This window comes from Humulus lupulus, chromosome X, assembly GCF_963169125.1.
Source record: "Humulus lupulus chromosome X, drHumLupu1.1, whole genome shotgun sequence".
In the NCBI taxonomy this organism is placed as follows: domain Eukaryota; kingdom Viridiplantae; phylum Streptophyta; class Magnoliopsida; order Rosales; family Cannabaceae; genus Humulus; species Humulus lupulus.
Genome location: NC_084802.1, coordinates 231,760,697 through 231,769,652, shown reverse-complemented (window position 1 = coordinate 231,769,652; position 8,956 = coordinate 231,760,697).

Sequence of the window (8,956 nt, the reverse complement as noted above, 5' to 3'; positions counted from 1 at the left end):
TTCCAAGTTGCTACCTCGAGGAGATGGTCCGTTTCAAGTGCTAGAACGGATCAATGACAATGCCTACCGACTAGATTTACTAGGTGAGTACAATGTTAGTGCTACTTTCAATGTTACTGATTGAGTCCTTTTGACGTAGGTGACGATTTGAGGAAAAATCCTTCTCAAGAGTGGGGGAATGATGAGGACATCAAGACTAACGATCCAATTCAAGTTCCAGTTGGTCCAGTGACGAAGGCGCGAGCTAGGAGATTCAAAGAAGAGCTTAACAACTTAGTCCGGAGAATTCTACAACAGGAAGAGGTCAAGTTCACTACTGAGGGTGAACAAAGGCTTGTGCTGCTCATCAAAGTTGATTCAGTTTAGTAGCTTAATTAAGATTTGGCTTCTTTGTAAATTATTTGTTTTAGTTTGAACTATATTTTCATGTTTTATTAGAGTCTTTGTTGGAGTCAAAGACATGTCATTTTGGGCTTTTTCATTATGGGTATTTTAGGGTTTTTTTATATGTCTAAAAACCCTCTTTGTATTTTTCGGCTATATTAGGCCTTGTGGACGGTTTGGAATTCAGATAGATTTTGGTTAATGAAAAGAATTGTGAGTTTTCTTCTTGAGTTCTTGAAGAGACTTTCAAACTTATCAAGGGTTTCCTTGTAGCGTTCAAATCTGACTTATCAAACGGATATTCCATCCCCATTTGTGGCGTCTTCACCATACCAAGGTTCGTGCTTTGCTAAGCATTGGGTCGCAGTTTCCATTCCAAAATTTCGAGTGTTCTTGGGTTGTTATCCAGATTTGGTTCGGGTTTTGTCACAATTGTTGGCTTGGTTCGTATCAAACCCCGACAGCATAACGTCTTTGATCGGCTGGGCGCAAGCGAACAAAGGCATAGGGATGATGACTTGAGGGATGTACTCAATGATAGACGCCAGAGGCACGATGAGTACGCTACTCTGACACCAGTTTCCCCAGCGATCCCAGACGCAGTTCAAGCTCAAATTGATGCTCTGAACCAGGCAGTACAGCAACTGCTCGGGAGCCGGAAATCCCATATAGAGTACGACCGGAGGAGAGGCAGTTCGTTTGTGTAGAGGATTGGTGTGGCAGAAACCCCCAACAAGTTCAAGATGCCAGTACTGCTGAACTTTGTTGGGTACGGGGACCCAGTATCTCATGTCAACAAGTTTGAGATACAAATGGATATTCAGAAGGTGTCAGACGATGCCCGTTGCAGGATCTTCCTCGCCACTCTATCTGACACTGCCCAGGAGTGGTTCTTTAAGTTCCCTCCTGCTAGTATAGTATCATGGGAAATGTTCGTAAAGGAATTCTACGGACAATTCTACGCAGGTCACGTACACCCCACTGAGGCCAACCAGCTGGTCGAGATACGCCAAAACAAGGGAGAGCCCTTAAAGGAATGCGTCCAACGTTTTATGCGAGCAGCAGCTGGAGCCAAAATAGTGGGCGACGATGGAAAGATGATGGCCCTAACTGCCGGGGTTAGACGCCATTTTCCCTTCTGGAACAACCTAAGAAAGAATGGGGTAAAGAGTAGTACCCAGGAGTTTCTGGATCGAGCTGATCGATACATCAAGCTCGAGGACGCGATTGCCAACTAGGGGAAATCTCCTACAAAATACAAGGGACCGAAGGAAGATCCCGCCAAGGCTGCCAACGGGTTGGATAAACCCAATGGCAATGGCAAGGGCAACGGGAACGAAAATGGCAAAAATGGTGGGAAAAGGGTGGGCAATGAGTCATCAATGTCTGAGAATAAATGCCCCAAAGGCAACAGATATGAGCCGAGATTCACCAAATCAGTATGCAGAATTGTATGTGAGGGAGATCGTGTGTCTCCACGGGGTTCCTAAGTCTATAGTGTCAGATTGGGATCTTATCTTTACCTCCAAGTTTATGGGTATTTTACAGAAGGCTACGGGAACTCAATTAAAGTTCAGCACGACTTTTCATCCTCAGACTGATGGACAGTCTAAGAGGACAATCTAGGTGCTGGAGGATATGCTTTGAGCATGTGTGATCGATTTTGAGGGGTCGTGGAGTAAGTATCTTCCGTTGATTGAGTTTTCATACAACAATAGCTACCGATCAACGATTGGAGTGGCTCCCTATTATTAGATGTTGTATGGGAGGAGATGTAGAGAGCAGACAGAAAAGCTACGCTAACCCTAAGCGTAGAGACGTGGAGTTTCAGGTTGGGGACCACGTGTTTCTGCGAGTTTCACCACTATGAGGAGTGAGGAGGTTTGGGAAGAAGGTCAAGCAAAGCCCTAGATTCATCAGACCTTTTGAGATTCTGGAAATGATCGGTCAGGTGGCTTACAGGTTAGCTTTGCCACCATCGTTGTCAGGAGTTCATGATGTATTCCATGTTTCTATGCTTTGCAGATAGATTTATCTTATGAGGAACGACCGATTTAGATTTTGGATCGGAAGGATAAATTACTACGGAATAAGACAATTCCTCTGGTTAAAGTGTTATGGAGGAATAGTAGGGCCGAGGAGGCGACCTGGGAGCTTGAGTCAGCGATGCGAGATCAGTATCCCAAGTTATTCAGGTAAATTTCGAGGACGAAATTCTCATTAGGAGGGGATAGTTGTAAGGGCCTTGATTAGTGTGCCGGGAGGGCATAACTGGCTTATGTGTGAATTAAATGATTAAATGCATGATTGTGTGTATTAGTATGTATGTTGGCTTTGATTAGATCAAAAAGGGCTTATTCGTAATTTTGGCCCGTTGAGGGCATAAATGTAATTATTTGTGATGAATTTTTGAGACCACATTATTATGTGGATATATTTGTAGCTTGTGACTCGAGGCGATCCTAGTGAGCGGTTTGGCGGAAAAGTCACGGCGGGGATTTATACCCGGCTTGGGGGAGCCTAGGGGTATTTCAGGGAATCTGAGAAATATATTGGAGACTATTTGATATTGAGGAATATAATTGTTGATTAGTTAGGTGTCGGGATGCAAGCGGTAAATATTAGAGACACTTGAGGAATTAGCGAGAATTGGGAACAAATGACCAAAATTCCCTTAGAATGTTTTAAGGTTTAGATTTTAATGGGAGGGCAATATGGTCATTTGGCTTAAAAGGGATAAGTTATATTCAGCCTTTATGGACTTAGTAGAATGTTTAGAAACCATTGGAAGCTGAAAGAAAAGAAAAGAAAAAGGAAAGAAGGAAGGAAAAATAGAACTCTTGAGCTTACCCTTTCTTTTTCTTGGTTAGGCCATTCTCCACCATTTCTTGAGGATTTTCTGAAGCTGTAGCTCAGTGGGAACTTAAGCTAGAGTTGGGACCTTGGTTCTTGAGTTGATCAAGTGGGTTAGTTGTAGTTAATTCCGAAGTAAATGTAAGGTTTAAAGTTGGGTCTGAGTTTATTTTCTAGTTTTGATGAGTTGTGTTTGAATTGAGTTTTGGATGGGAATTCTAGGGAAATAAGCTTGAGGAATTGAGGAGCTAAAGGCTGGAGAGGTTTGGAGGATAACCTAGGGTCGTTTTCCCATCAAAGGTGTACGCCAGGGCTCGGACAGGATCGTGCTTGAGGGTCAGTTTCACTAATCAAGCTATCGGAATCTAAAGGTAAGAAACTGCACCCGGTTATGTGTTAATGTTGGGACTAAGAGCTCCCTATAATTATATGTGATGTCATGAGATGGTATTCTGTTATGGGACATGTGATAAACGACCTAAGAGTGCCGGAATCAACATTTGCGCATAAGGCGCGGCTCGGCACTAGTAGCTGAGGACAACTTAATATTCACTGAGCTCGGTTTAAGCGGGCCGGAGTCAGTGGGATAAATAGGGGATGCGACCTAAGGGCGTCGACCCTGGTTGATATATGATTTGGTTATTAATGTTAATTTGATGATCTTGGTATATTGAATGCCTGATTATGTGAATATTATGGATTGCTGATTATATGACTGTGCTTTATGAGTTATCTGATTGATTGATTAATGATTATGCTCTGTTGTCTAGTTTTCTTGTTGGGCCTTGGCTCACGGGTGCTACGTGCTGCAGGTAAAGGCAAGAGCAAGGTGGGCCAATCCTTAGTTGGAGAGCTTCGGGAGCTAAATGTACATAGTCAGCAGATCGGCTGCCACGGCCGAGGAGTAATACAGGACGGGTGAAGCCTAAATGTCTGTTTTGCCTTAGAGTGGTCAATACATGTTTATAACCTGGAAATTTTGTAAACTGTCTTTTAAACTCTTTCTCTTTTGGGATCCCATGTACAAAATGTTTAATTAAATGAAATGTAATTTGTAACCAAAATATTTTAACCCTAGTTCCAATATAGTTTTAGTAACACGTTTCAAACTAAATGACTTGATTAGCAAGTCTTGCACCTTAATAAACACACAGTATAGCGGTCTTGGCTATCCAAGGCGTTACAGATTATTAGAAATTTTTAGGTCATTTTTTTGTGTTTTCTATTCCATTAATTTTTAATTAATTTTGTTGTGTAAAACGTGGTAAAAATTAATTAGAAAACGTTTTTTGTTTGAAAAACTGCACAACAAAATTTTCTGGAAAATTTTGGCCAAGCTGCCAATGCATACGTGCACACGCGCGCACACCCGCACGCCCGCGTGGGCATCCACCTATGCGCATGCGCACCTACGCACACCACACTGCCACCGCATGCATACGCCCGTGCATCTGTGCAAACGCCCAGCCACTAGCACTGTAACGACCCAGATTTTCAAGACTCAATAATGCGGAAATATAAATGTTTTCATTTAACAAAAAGTCTCAAAAACTCGTATAAAAAAACTTTTTTAAAAAGTCGTATGACCATACTTAACATTTAATCATCATATTTTATAACGAGTAGAGTGAGCTTAGCATAGGAAAATTACACAACATTTCCAAAAATAAAACAACTTCCCGAAAGATCGGTCCACATGTACATTCGCAAGGTAGACTCCAGCGCTCTCTGCTCTGCCTTGCCGTTGCTCTTTCCTACAACAAGAAACAACTAAGTAAGCAAAAACACTTAGTAAGTTCAATCTTAAAACAAAAGCATGCAGAGAATTAGGGTTCCGGATCCATCCGGACCCTACATAATAAATTTCAAGAATGCAAAGCGTCCTGACAAACTTATGGTCATGCCTGATAACCAATGATAAATTATTTCATATAACCAGATAAATTCCTGCACTTAGAAAATCCCAGAACAACCAGATATATTATACCACAACTATATCTTATCAACAATTATATATCCCTGCACTCAGAAAATCCCTGATCAAACAGATATAATATATCACAATATAATTCGAGACCAACGCTCGACAATTTCCAACAATTCGGGCATAACATGCCCTCCCACATAAATGCTAATCTGTAAGAGAGAACCGAGTCTCAACACTAAGATCTTGTCAATAAATATCCCCATCAAGGGTAATTATCATGTTACCTAGTGCATCACTACTTATTCAAGAATAAATCCCTCACAAGGGAAACCATCAAGTTACCAAGGGCATCACTACTTATCCAAGAGTGTAATCGAATTTACACGGTCTTACAGAGACTTCTATGTTAATCAGTGGTGCTAGTGAGCAATTGCCCCTAGGGTGTTCAACCTCACTCAAACTTGGCAACCCCAAGTATCTCTAGGCACTCTCACTGAATGGCCAATATTCACGGCTGCTATCCGAGAATAACTTATCTAAGCTTTACACTTTTTTTATTGAATTTCTTTTTAAGTTTTGATGTTCTTGAGCTTTGAGGTTAAAGGTTGTGAATTGGAGTTTTGGGTAGAGTTTTGAGTGTGTTGAGCTGGGGTTTTGTTGCTGGTATTATGCTGAATCTGTTATGGGGCTTGAATTGTGGTTCTAGGATGGATTTGGGGTGGTTTTGATTGAGTTTGGCTGAAGAGAAGAACAGAGAATTCTGGGTTCTTAGGGTCAGGTCGCGACCCTGTTCTTGGGGCGCTGTGACCTAAACGAACCCAGGGCCTTTGGGGGCTTGTGTCTGGGAGGTGCACTGTAACCCTCAATGGCAAGTCGTGGCCCATGTCCTGGTTCCAGGCAGGAGGGGCCTCTAACTTGGGAGGTGCGCCGCGACCCTTAGGGGCAATTCGTGGCCTGCCTGGGCTATTTTGACCATCATAGGTTTCGAGTGTCGGGAATTTAAATCTAAGGGCTCGGGATCGATTCTACTACCCAATTTAGTAGAATTCGAGGTCCCGAAGGCTAGGACTCGGTCCCGAAGCCTTTATTTGCTAGTTATTGAAAAAATCCTATATTATGGTTGGGACTTGGTTATCGATAGGGGCTCAGAATCGGGATCATGCTCGAGGGTCGTCCTTATTTTACGCTATACTCAGACCTGAGCTAAAAAAACTACACCCAATACGTGATATATGTGATTTGGCCTTAGACCGATTGTTGATTATAATTATGAATAAGGCTTGGGCCCCTGAGAATGTACGTGTTTGAGTTATGATTTCGCTTTTTGATTAAACATACTTTAATATTCTATTCCTGATTAAGTGTTATATGACTGTTCGCATGGTTTGCGTAGCTAGAGCTTGGCCCTGTTAAGTAACACTATTATTACTAAGTTTGCATTTAATTTATGGTGTTATATGATTAATATGTATGCATGCTTGTATTGTCTGAAGTATGCTTATTTGCATATGTATCTGAACACCTGGTTTAGGGCTTGATTTATTAGTCAAGGGTGCTAATAACGCGCCGCGCGCTGGTCAAAAGGCTTAGGCCCAAATCAGCAACGTACTATTACATTGGCCAACCCTATGGTCATAGGAAAACGAAGTGTTTGGCTAGCTCTATTTCTAGTTACTCAGAGCTATGGCCAAGGGCCCCAAATGACTCTATGGTCACATAACTAGGGCATAGGGCCCCGGGTTGACTTTATGGTCAACAAATCAGGGCAGCCGCCCAAATTGATCTAGTAATCATTTATTTGTAATTGTATGCATGGATGAGTGGGTTATCACTACTTGGCATGCTAGACATGTATATAGAATCTGTACTTAGTATTCATGCACGTGTTTAGGTTTCTTGCTGAGCCTTGGCTCACGGGTGCTATTTGGTGCAGGTAAGAGGAAAGGAAAGCTTGACAATCCATGAGTTGGAGAGCTTTGTGATTGATTGGAGTGTCTAGGGCACCTTATAGGATGGCTCCAGCTGAGCTGAAGGAACTAAAGGTTCAACTACAAGAGTTACTAGTTTTTAGTTTTATCAGGTCCAGCTTCTCGCCATGGGGCGCACCAGTTCTCTTCATGAAGAAGAAAGATGGTTCTCTGTGGATGTGTATTGATTATAGAGAACTGAACAAGTTGACTATCAAGAACAGGTGTCCTTTTCCAAGGATTGATGATCTGTTTGATCAGAGTCAGGGTAGGATGGTATTCTCCAAAATAAATCTTGGATCTAGTTATCAGCAGTTGAGGATCAGGGAGGAGGATATACCGCAGACAGCTTTTCTCACCAAGTATGGGCATTGTGAGTTTTTGGTGATGTCATTTGGACTAACTAATGCCCCATCGGTATTTATGGATTTGATGAACAGGGTGTTCAAAGATTACCTGGAACAGTTTGTGAACGTCTTTATCGACGATATGTTGATATACTCCTAGTCAAAGGCAGAACAAGAGCAGCCCTCAGATTGGTTCTACAGAGGTTGAGAGAACACAGGCTGTATGCAAAATTTAAGAAATGCGAGTTCTGGTTGCCATAGGTGAGTTTATTAGGTCACATAGTCAGTAAGGATGGAATTATGGTGGATCCAACGAAGATTGAAGCGATCAGAGATTGGAAAAGACCGAAGAACGCTTCAGAGATTAGAAGTTTCTTGGGATTGGAAGGTTATTATAGACGCTTTATGGAGGGGTTTTCCAAGATTGCATCATCACTGACAGAATTGACATGCAAGAATCAGAGATTCATATGGTCAGAAAAGTGTAAAGGCAGCTTCCAGAAGCTAAAGAAGAGTTTCATCATCGCTTTAGTTCTGAGTCTTCCTATAGATCAGGACAAGTTTGTGGTTTATTGTGATGCCTCGAGGTAGGGCCTAGGTTTTGTCCTTATGCAGACAGGGAAGGTGATTGCCTATGCATCACGTTAGCTGAAGGAGTATGAGAAGAGGTACCCCACACATGATTGAGAACTTGCAGCACTGGTTTTTGCACTGAAGGTGTGGTAACACTACTTATATGGTGAGAAGTGTGAGATATACACTGACCACAAGAGTTTAAAATACTTCTTCACCCAGAAGGATCTAAATATGAGGCAAAGACATTGTTTAGAGCTGGTAAAGGATTAGGATTATGAGATCCTCTATCAACCTGGGAAAGCCAACGTTGTAGCAGATGCCTGAAGCCGGAAGGCTCCAGGACAATTCTATAGTGGTAGGCAGATATCCAGGGAGTTGGCTAATGATATGACCAGAGTATGATTTGAGTTAGTGGTGGGCCAGTTAGCCAACATCACCCTGTAGTCTACTCTTTTCGAGAGAATTAAGGAAAAGCAGTTAGGTGACCCATAGTTGGGGAAAATCAGTGGGGACGTCCTAGCCGGAGTAGCTAAGTACTATATAGTGTAAAGCATGGGCATGTGGAGATACAAAGATCGGATCTACGTTTCGATGGACACTGGGATTAGAAAGAAGATTCTGGATGAATCTCATACTACCCCTTATTCTCAACATCTGGGCAGCATGAAGATGTACCAAGATCTGAAAGTTTTATATTGGTGGCATGGGATGAAGTAGGATGTGACTGAGTACGTGGCAAGGTGTCTGACCTGTCAGTAGGTCAAGGTAGAGCATCAAAGGCTAGCAGGGTTGTTGCAGCCTCTGGATATCCCAGAGTGGAAGTGGGAGGACATCATGATGGATTTCGTGGTAGGATTGCCCAGGACAGTGGGCCAGCATGATTCAATTTGGGTCATCGTGGA